Genomic DNA, 10,503 nt, shown 5'->3' with positions numbered 1-10,503 from the left:
AGAAATAAATTAAATGGCGGGGTCGCTAAGGTGGGAGAAGAGAAGTGGAGAAGAGTAAGTAAAAGGTAAAGTAAAAGGCTGTGTATGTTTTATTTGTAATGGTCCACATGCAGTGGAGAACATACAGTATAGGATATAAGCAAACAAAATGCTGCAATGACTACAGCAGACAGCGCTAAGACATTTCCAACAGAAGCTACATAAATAAAAGTTATGAAGTTCACTGTAAAGTAAAACAAATGCCAGACTAGACAAGCATTTTTTTTCTTAGCCTCAGGAGACAGAGAGAGAGACTCGTTGGGAGGCCAATTGGCTTCTATAGATTTCACAGAGGCTGAGAAGAATTATTCCAATTTCTTGTGTGTTCGCCCCCACATTGTACATTCGCAGGACACAACGAATGCGCTGTGCCTTTAATACTGTGGATGCTTTGTTGAAGGAAAGCTCAGTTCGACATCAAAGTCTGTGCCTCATTTTTTTTCATTTGGTCTTTGATGTTTTTTTTTCTCTCCTATTTCCACAAGCGGAGAGGATCGCATCATTATAAAGGTGTATCTCTCCATCTCTCCAACTGCACTGGGCAATCGACAGCACATTGATAATAAGACTGACTTCTCTGCTTTTCCCTTAGTGCTGCTCTGTATTGCAATTTATTTCTCCTATTTCCATCCTATCCCAGAATAACTGGCTGATGGTATGGTGTTTGGCTTTACATTCCTGCTAATTTCATTTACACAGATGGACCGATTCATCCCCCTAGACGTCTGGTCTGCTCTGCACATACCAGCCAAGAGGTGTGAACCTCGATCACATGACATGCATTGAAGTGTCAAATCTGATTAAGAGGGGAAAAAACCCCAAAACCTCCTGACACTTTAACTAGCTGAAGTGATAAGCACGGTTCAAATTTGACACAGAGTTAGTTTAGTGCCAAAAAATAATGGGATGACTGATGTGATTTGTGAAGATACACATTCCCCAACTGGATCAATTCTCTAAAATATATGCAACTGTGAGATCCATCTTAAAAAGAACAAAACCACCTCAAATTTGGTTTATGAGCATAATATATGAAATACCTCAGTCTGAAATACAGTATAAATTTGTCCTTGAGTTTTCACGTTTCTTAAGTGTAGGACGTGACAATGAGGCAACGTTGAGGGTTTTCTTGCATTACTTTGGGACAATCCCCATGACTGTAACAATAGAAATGCTGTTCTTGGAACAAACAGCCTCCCACCCCCGTCTCCCCTCTTCTCACCAACCCCTTCCCCCATCCCCTTCTCCCTGGCTCCCATTCTTGAGCCCAAGGTCCGCTCAACACCTGCTGTGAGCACTGAGAGCAGAGAACAACTGGAGACAGTAATTGTGTGTGTGGGTATGCCTGTGTGTGCATGTGCACAGCATGTGTGTGTACGTGTGTGTGTGTGCGTGTGTGTGTGTGTGTGTACGTGTGTGTGTGTGTGTGTGTGTGTGTGTGTGTGTGTGTGTGTGTGTGTGTGTGTGTGTGTGTGTGTGTGTGTGTGTGTGTGTGTGTGTGTGTGTGTGTGCACGTGCGTGCGTGCGTGCGTGCGCACTCGTGTGTGTGTGTGCGTTTTGTGTGTGCGCGTGTTGTGTCTACACGCATGTGCGTGCTGATATGTGCGAGAGAGAGAAACAGATGCATGTAGAGATTGGCATTGCGTCCCGCAGTCAGCCAGTCCAGTCCACCTCAACCCTCTCCTCAATGCCACACTCTCTGTCGCCATAGGGGCTTTGGGTGGCCGCATGCCACCGCAGAAAGAAGACGCTGGAAACAATGTTTGGCACAGCGAGGCGGAGATTAAGGCAGCCCTACTGGACTTTAGTTGCAGCAGTGTCCTCTTAATCCCATGGTGCCAATGCTACTGCACTTTGGGCACTTTGGCTTTGGAAACAATGTGTGCTGTGGAGCCACGGAGCTCCTTGACATGCTATCAATAGTCTTTCGCATTGTCCAATTAATGAACATTATGAACATGTTCATACAATGGGCATTTGTTTTTGTGTGTGCGTGCGTGTGTGTGCGCGCTCGTGTGCATTTTGGAAAGAAATTCCCCTACTGTATGTGTTTGTGTGTGTGTGTGTGTGTGTGTGTGTGTGTGTGTGTGTGTGTGTGTGTGTGTGTGTGTGTGTGTGTGTGTGTGTGTGTGTGTGTGTGTGTGTGTGTGTGTGTGCGTGTGTGTGTTTTCTATATCTGTGTGTATGTGAGAGGGAGAGAGAGAGCTTGAGAGAGGATTACTAGTTGAAATAGCAATGGATCAACTTAAAAACAACATTGACTTGATTTCTAAATCACTACGATTGGAATGAATGACTATTGCAGCTGTCTGTTTGAACAGCTGTCAATTTGTAAAAAGTCCTGGCACTGCTTCACACACACACACACACACACACACACACACACACACACACACACACACACACACACACACACACACACACACACACACACACACACACACACACACACACACACACACACACACACACACACACACACACACTGCACCCAACACAAAGACTCGACTGATCATCTTTTGTATTCATGAAAGTTTTGTCATTGGAAATATGTTAGCAGTAAGTCTAAACAATCATTTTGTTCAACCACCCTACTCCAGTGTTTCAATTAATTAAAGATAAAGATAAAGAAAGTTTTGCTTTGGCTATTGATATGCGAGTTCCACTTTTAGCTGCTGTGGATATTCGTTTGGGAACCTACGCACCCATTAGGACTGGAGTTACTGCTGTGACACCCCTTCGACTGGCCAATTATGTAATGAAAGATAAAACATATATATCCACCAAAAATGTGCATTCAACAAACTTCTCTTTTTAGGCCTATCCATTTCTGTGTTATGTTGTTGCAATAGAATGTCTAGCTTGCTTTGTTTTTGTAAGGTTTTCAAAGAGGTGTGTTTGAGAGATGACAGAGGCAGAAGAGAATGAAAAGATCTATGAAGACATTCAGAGTCTACAGTTCTGTTTATTCTCCTTCCTTTCATTGCTCCACATGAATAACATTCGTCCATAGATGCAGAGCATATTATTACAAGAATGCACTTCAGTGCAAATCAGTTGTGTTCCATCAAACTAATGCACATAGAGGGATGAAGGTAAGGTATCGGGGCTGAAATCTGAAATCGACAGTTAAATTCGATGATTTATCTAGATGATATGATAGAGTTGAGTAATTCGACAAATCACATCTTTTGTCATTTTTATGCTTTTACGACCTATAGGGGAAAATCTCGAATAGATTTTAATACAGGAGATGACACCCCTCTCCCGTATCCATCCTTTTTTGTATATCCAGCTACACTTTTGACTGTACACTTATGAACACTTATTTCTCAGTGGAGGTGGTGGTTGAGGGCTGGTTAGGGGTGGAGGAGTCAGGGTTGAGGGGTGGTCCAAAGGATATGAAATGGGGTGGTGTGTGTGTGTGTGCGTGTGTGAGAGAGCAGACCATGCGGGGTGGTTTCGCGCGTGTCTGTGGAGGGAGGTGGAGTGTTGTGGTGGAGTGTGCGGTTGGTGTCAGTGAGGCAGAGATGAGGGACCCTAAAGTCCTCCATAATACCAGACAGAGCTCTCATTCATTTTCCACTTGTGTGTTATACATGTGCTCGTTTCACCCCGGTGCCTGGGACCCCTACTCCAACACTGCGTCTGCCTGTCTCCCCCATGGCCTTTGGAGAATACGGGCCTGGGTCCAAACGGCGACACATGTTGTCAAAGCAATGAGTGTCTGCGAATAAGGGGTGTGCGAGACATTTTTGCAAGCATGTCAGGGTGATTGACTCTGTCTTTCCATTTATCTCTCCCCCTAATACACACACACACACACACACACACACACATACATACCAAACACACACACGCACACTTATACACACTCAAGTCTTTTTTTCCTCCCTATTCTTTCTTTGTAATTGCCCTGCCCTGTTATATTGGATTTAGGGCAGCATTGCTAATCAAAGTGCCGATTCTTTAAAAAGACAGCTGTTACCAAGTGGCTTAGTTCTCGTCCATCTCTGGGTCTGGGTGCAGTGGCAGCTGAGGTGGTAGTTGCCTTGTTGTAGCTGCCAGGGTGCGGGGTCCAGACGGAGAGCTCCGCTTGACTCTTCCCGTTGTCCTATAACCCGCTGTATACTGCACTGCACACAACAACACAAGTCACAAACACAAGGTAAGTTTACTTTACGCACTTCTGTCCTGTCCCTTTGGAGGAACTCAAGGTAGCCATTGCTAAGAGGGGGTGGGGTTACCAGCTGCTGTTCTATCAGCTGTCATGGTTAACTTTAATGAAAACGAAAACAATATTTCAAAATTGATGTTGTAAAAAGTGAAGTGTTTAGTGTGTTTTTTTTTTTACTTAAAAGAAGTTCCAAAAATAGTTATGCATAATTTGTTACTGAACTACAACATTCCAATGGACTTAAATTAGAATATCAATATTAAAGGTTACTATTGACCAGAATGAAAGAAGTTTGCATCAGATCTGCTCAATGCTCAGCCAACCTCAGTGAGCCTGGTGTGAATGATTGCCTCAGGTGCAGCAGCTTGTTGAAATTACTTCATCCATGCTTTCACTGATGGCTATGGCCATACTGCACGTTGCCCCCCAGTCCCCACCCCCCCCAAACCTGACTGCTGGTGGTGGTGGCGGTGGTGCGTAGCCGCTCTTGTGTAAACACGGGTGAGTGGTGTTCAGAAAGCTGAATTTACACTCTGGGTTCATGACCCAAATACCAGCCGACCCCAACACGGATCTGGCCCGGCGCGAGGCCGGCGCCGTTCCAGAGTGTGCTTCTATAAGCGGAGTTATTGCTTGTAAATCTATTCTCAGTCTCTGGCTATTATTTTCCTGAGATCAAATAAAGCGTGAGTTCGGCCCCAAATTTATTGGAGCCAAAGAACAACATGAAACCTTAGCACCAGAGTGCTACTGAGTGTCCTGGTCTGTGTCAGCTCCCCCCCCCATTCTCTCTTCTCCACTGTCAACTGTTTAAATTAATCATAAAACTGCCACACTATTGAAGTGAACAAAAACGTGCATTTAATATTTAAATCCCTCCATCTCATGTGACATTATGTGAACAAAGGTCTATGTGTCTTCCACATTTTGTCTGATGCCATTACACACGTAAATCATATTCACCATTTTGTGGCACTACATTCCCAAAAGGGTATTGCAAGTGCAAATGCAAGTACCACGCAACAATATTTTTTAAACAACAAAGAAGCGCAAGTAGTTGAGGCAGTCTTGACTTTCATTCATTGGCTTCCACAAGTGGTCGAGGCTTCCTTATACAAACTGAACAAAAATATCCATTTCCTTCCACCTGTGTCCAAAAAAAACTGTAATAAAATAGCTCTCTGTCTGATTAGTAGCGGCTTAATAAAGTTGTAATACTTTAGGCTCTGTTGCATGTCCGCGGCCATCTGACCAGCGGGAGTGAATAAAGGCACAGAGAGTGGGAACAATGTACAATGGGGACTGACTGACTGACTGACTGACTGACCGGACATTTTTGTCACTGACTGGTCTGCTCTGCTCTGCTCTGCTCCCCCCCTGAGCCCCAGGGCAGCTGAGGAGCCGGGAAAAGGAGCTGCAGCAGGTGTGTGTGTGTATGTGTGTGTGTGTGCGTGTGTGCGTGTGTGTGTGTGTGTGTGTGTGTGTCTGTGTGTGTGTGTGTGTGTGTGTGTGTGTGTGTGTGTGTGAGAGAGAGAGAGAGAGAGAGAGAGAGAGAGAGAGAGAGAGAGAGAGAGAGAGAGAGAGAGAGAGAGGGGGGTGCGGAATCCATCTTACATCCTTCCCTTCTTTACTGTCCTGGAGGAATCAAGTCTAGAAATCTCTCTCTCTCTCTCTCTCCCTCCCTCTCTCTCTCTCTCTCTCTCTCTCTCTCTCTCTCTCTCTCTCTCTCTCTCTCTCTCTCTCTCTCTCTCTCTCTCTCTCTCTCTCCCTCTCTCTCTCTCTGTCTCAGCCTGCTGAACAACTCATTATGCTGCATTTCAGAACAGTGAAACTCAAAACGGGCAGCCGGCCACATTTGCACTTGCAAATCCCAGCACTGACTCCCCTGCTTGGAACTGAAGATCCTGTAAATGAGATGGTGAATTTGAGAAAATCTCAGAGACATTTGAGTCATGCAAACAGATATTGCGGTGCATCACAATACATGGCTTTAAGCGTTGAACAGATATCACTTTACATTGCAACATTTTGATTAATATTAAAAAAACAGAGAGCTAACAAGAACAGACGATGTTCACATTTAACATTCAAAATTCATGAGAAGTTTCTTCAGGGTATAGGCCTATGTGGCAACAAAACTGTCATAGGCATAGGCACTATATCAAGGCATTTACCTAAAGGTATCCATTGGAGGAGGTCAGATTCATGGTGGAGAACTTGGAAGTTCTTTGAAGAACCCTTAAGTTCCAAAGATAATCTTTTTAGGGTTATTTTCCCTCTGTGGAAATCAAACAGCTCCTCCAACATTTAGGAGTTCTCCATTTGACACTGTGATGTATCCCCTAAACATAGGCATGCACAGATAGGGATGAGGTGGTGCTAAAGCACCTGCCCCTTCGCCCTACTGAACAAAAATGCCCTTTTTGAAAGTTCTTTTTTATTTTTTTAAAAAGGTTTTTGCCTAGTAATGCAGCTAAAAGTTCCACATGTTAAACATTCCACTTTAAGACAACTTTGTTTTTTTTCCAAGCAACTATACGTTCATCAGAGAACCTTTAGGGGTTCCCCCACAACACCAACTGGAGGTTCCTTGAGGAACCTTGTCATTTTTACAGTGTGTTTGGTAACATGTAGAATTCCTAAATTTGAAAGATGATTGGTCAAGGATTTGTAGTGATTCAGGTGATGACAGATGACAACATAGAAACCTTGCCCATCTTTCTCCTGCTACAACAACAACATGGAGTTGAAGAGACTGACAAATTAAACAAGCTGAAAGCAAATGCAATTGGGGCAGACACTGGGGATGAAGCAATAAAAATCCTGAGCGCAGACGTCTCTTCATGAGAGGAGAAACGTGTTGCGGCCTCTCACCTCTCCCTTGGTTTGTTTAACCAAGCAGCTCTGTTGCCTGGCACTGGATGTTTTAATATCGGAAGCTTGTTTTCAGCTACAAGCTCATACAATCAGCCTCCGTGTAATTTTGACACTCGCTGCTCAGTGGCGACACCCTTAACACAAACAGCAGTCACTGGAGAATTTCCAGACTCTGATGCATTGCAGGGAAGAACATGTGGGTGGGCACTATACCGATACCAGGCTGAAACGAATTACCTTATTGCTCTGCCCCACGAGTTTATTATTACACAAAATAAATCAGCCTAATTAAAACGTAATGAGAATAATCACCAGATCTGAAACAAACGCCCCCTTTCTTTTTTTAAAGATATTTTTTTGGTCTTTTTGAATTTATTTATGATAGGACAGTGAAGGTGGTGACAGGAAGCGAGTGGGGAGAGAGAGACGGGGAAGGACCAACAAAGGACCCGGGCCGGGAATCGAACCCAGGCCAGCCGCATGGTAGACGAGTGCCCCACCGTTTGGCTACGGCAGGGCCACAAACGACCCCTTTCAAAACTCTCTCCGTCGGTATCACTTGTTGAGAGCCACAAGATCTGAGATTAGACTTCTCCGATGTTGTCTCGTGAGGGTTAAAACCGGTCCCCTTGGGGAGGAAGATGCTATCATGATGAGTCCTGTGGGTGACTGACACTTCTGTGATGGCAATCTGCTCTGGTGCCATCACCTGTCAGTGTCACCCACTCAGCAGCACTGGTCTACCTTTCACCACATGATCGAATCAGTGATGGAATCTGTGTTCACCCGCTTGAACAAGACAGGGTGCACTAAAATTACCTCTACAACATACGGCTTTGGGGGAAAATATATATTGAAATAACACTATGATCTATGACAGTATCCCTCAAATGAAAGCAAGGTAGAATTCATCTCATTTTAATTCTGCATGTAATCCACATGAAAAAGCTTGTACAAACATAATTTAAAACACTGAGACCTTGGCTATGAGGCATTTTTTTCTGTCTCAGCTCGAGATATGACAGACCTGGCAATAGGTGGCCCAGATGATTTTTTGCTTTCTTCCAGACCGCAGTGTGATGGGCCTAATAACAAAAACAAGCAGGCCTGGTGCTGGGCTAGGCCCGCAGTGTGAGCGCTTTAATGAGGAACATATGGAGCTGCCCAGACACAGAGTCAGAGGAAACTCAATCCCTCTCGCTTTCTTTCCTCCCACCCGTCTATGCTGCACTCCAGCTCTCCAGCGCACTCTCTTTCTCTCTCACTCTCTCTTTCTTTCTCCCCCCTCTTGCTTGCTTACTCCCTCCGCCTTTCTGTTTTCCCGCATACACTTCAGCTATGTTTTGATTTTTTATTGTTTATCTTTTTCACAACTGATTAGAAGTTCATAAGCCTAGTAGCAGATTTACTTGTCCTACTGTTTGGAAACGGTAAGCCCTCCTTGCCTATTCTTAGAGTTTCAAGTGTTGCATATGAAACATTTTGTTTAGATCTTTACCTTTTTTTAACACTGCATACCAAAACGTTCCCTCGTCTCTGATCTCCCTTTCCCCCCTCTTTCTCAGTCTGTCTCTCTTTTGTGTGTGTGTGTGTGCTCTCACCCCTCCAGCTCAACAAAACGAGACCAGCCGTTCCTTCTCACTGGCCTGGCATTCAGGCCTGCCATGAGTTGGATGGCTAATTTTACCAGACTGACCTCATTCTTCTATTGTATTAGAACAAATGATCCAGTGTCAGTTGAAATGTTCTGGCTTCCTCGTTTACCTGTTTCATCCCAGTAATTTCTTTACCCAGTCTCCTCCAGTCCCCCCACCACCAACCCGCCTCCTCACATTCAGGAAGGCACACAACATGTATATTTTGCTGGGTCATGCAACGGAATATGCTCAAAAGAAGCCGGAGAAGAAAGGTTTCTTTCTCCAACCGTCAGCCCCTCAGACAAAACATCCATAGTGATATTCCATATAAAGAATTCTCCCATCCAGCCGGCAGACCATTCATCCATGCCCGCTCTCATCCTGCGCCCACCTGAATGAAGAACATGTTTGCATCACTGAACCATGCACTGAAAGAAAAAAAAAGTTTCTTTCTTTTCATTCTGTCTTTCCTTTTTTTTCATCCTACCGACACCTCAGTAGAAGTCCAAGATGAATTGCCTTTCCCTTCCATGAAAGGAGTCATTGCTGGCAGCAGGATAATTAGATGGGCTAATAACAGTATGAATGACTGCATTGAATCCCACTACCAGACCAGGCCATCTCATCTGTGTAATTAAAACTATTGACACCGGGTTGTAAATTATTATCCCTATGCTGGCTGCTGAAAAAAAGAGAGAGTTGTTTTCAACTGTGGCTCTTATAGCGTGTCTGACAAGTATTTATTTTATGTGTGCTGTATGTAGCCACTATGACACATTTCTAATAGTTCTGTTTGTTTTACAGGTAACATGCTATTTCCCTCAATCGAGAGGCACCACTGTGGATGGTAAGATAATTATCATTTTCTGAAGGTTTGTCAAATGTTCCTTGCAGTCACACGTCCTGCTTCTTGTGATATTTTAGTATTTGTGCAAAACGCCAGATAAAGAGGTAGCATGGCAGATTGAGCCCCAATAATTAGCTGAACAAACACCAGAGCGCTGGACCCAAGGGGGTGATTCAGCACCATGCAAGGGCTTTTTATGGCAACACAGGGCAGACTAATCTAGACCTAAAAATCCTGTCCAGTCCACAGCGAACAGTATAAGCTTTCCTATTGACTGAGGCTGACTACTCAAGTCTCAATGGTGGGCCTTTTCTTTTTTATGATAAGGGCTAAAAAGAAAAAAAAATGTGAAGCATGCATTCATGGAGACCTATTGTTTACTATATTTCATTACAAACATGCATTATATAAGAAACAATTGAGGGCATCAATGTGGCATCAATATAAGCCAATGTGTCAAAGGTCATTTTAAAAGTAGCCTATTGTTTTGGTCGTTATAACAGAGTGTATTACACAAGTTGCATAAAATAAATACACATAGACCTACTCTGCCCTGAGGTTAGCAAATAGGCCTACTAACTTCTACAATAACAACAACAACAACTAGGCTACTACTACTATTAGGCCTAACTATGCTACTGCTACTACTAGGCCTACTACTGCTACTAATAAACACTTCAGCAAGGTGTTGAATCTATTTAAGACTTGCCATAAGGCCTGAATAGCATTGTCAAAAGAAATATGAAATACACAGTTTTTTAACCAATGAAACGTAGCCTATGGGAATAGGCCTTTGTAGCAGTGTATGCTGCCACTTCCCTGGATAATTAAAAAAAAGATAAATTATAGCCTAGAACACTTCCTGGGCTATTGTAACAGCCCAGAAACAGGCTGACTTGTAAGTATTAGTCCTTTAATAACTCTCC

Source organism: Engraulis encrasicolus, chromosome 6 (genome assembly GCF_034702125.1).
Source record: "Engraulis encrasicolus isolate BLACKSEA-1 chromosome 6, IST_EnEncr_1.0, whole genome shotgun sequence".
NCBI classification, from domain to species: Eukaryota; Metazoa; Chordata; class Actinopteri; order Clupeiformes; family Engraulidae; genus Engraulis; species Engraulis encrasicolus.
This window is presented reverse-complemented; position numbering follows the sequence as displayed.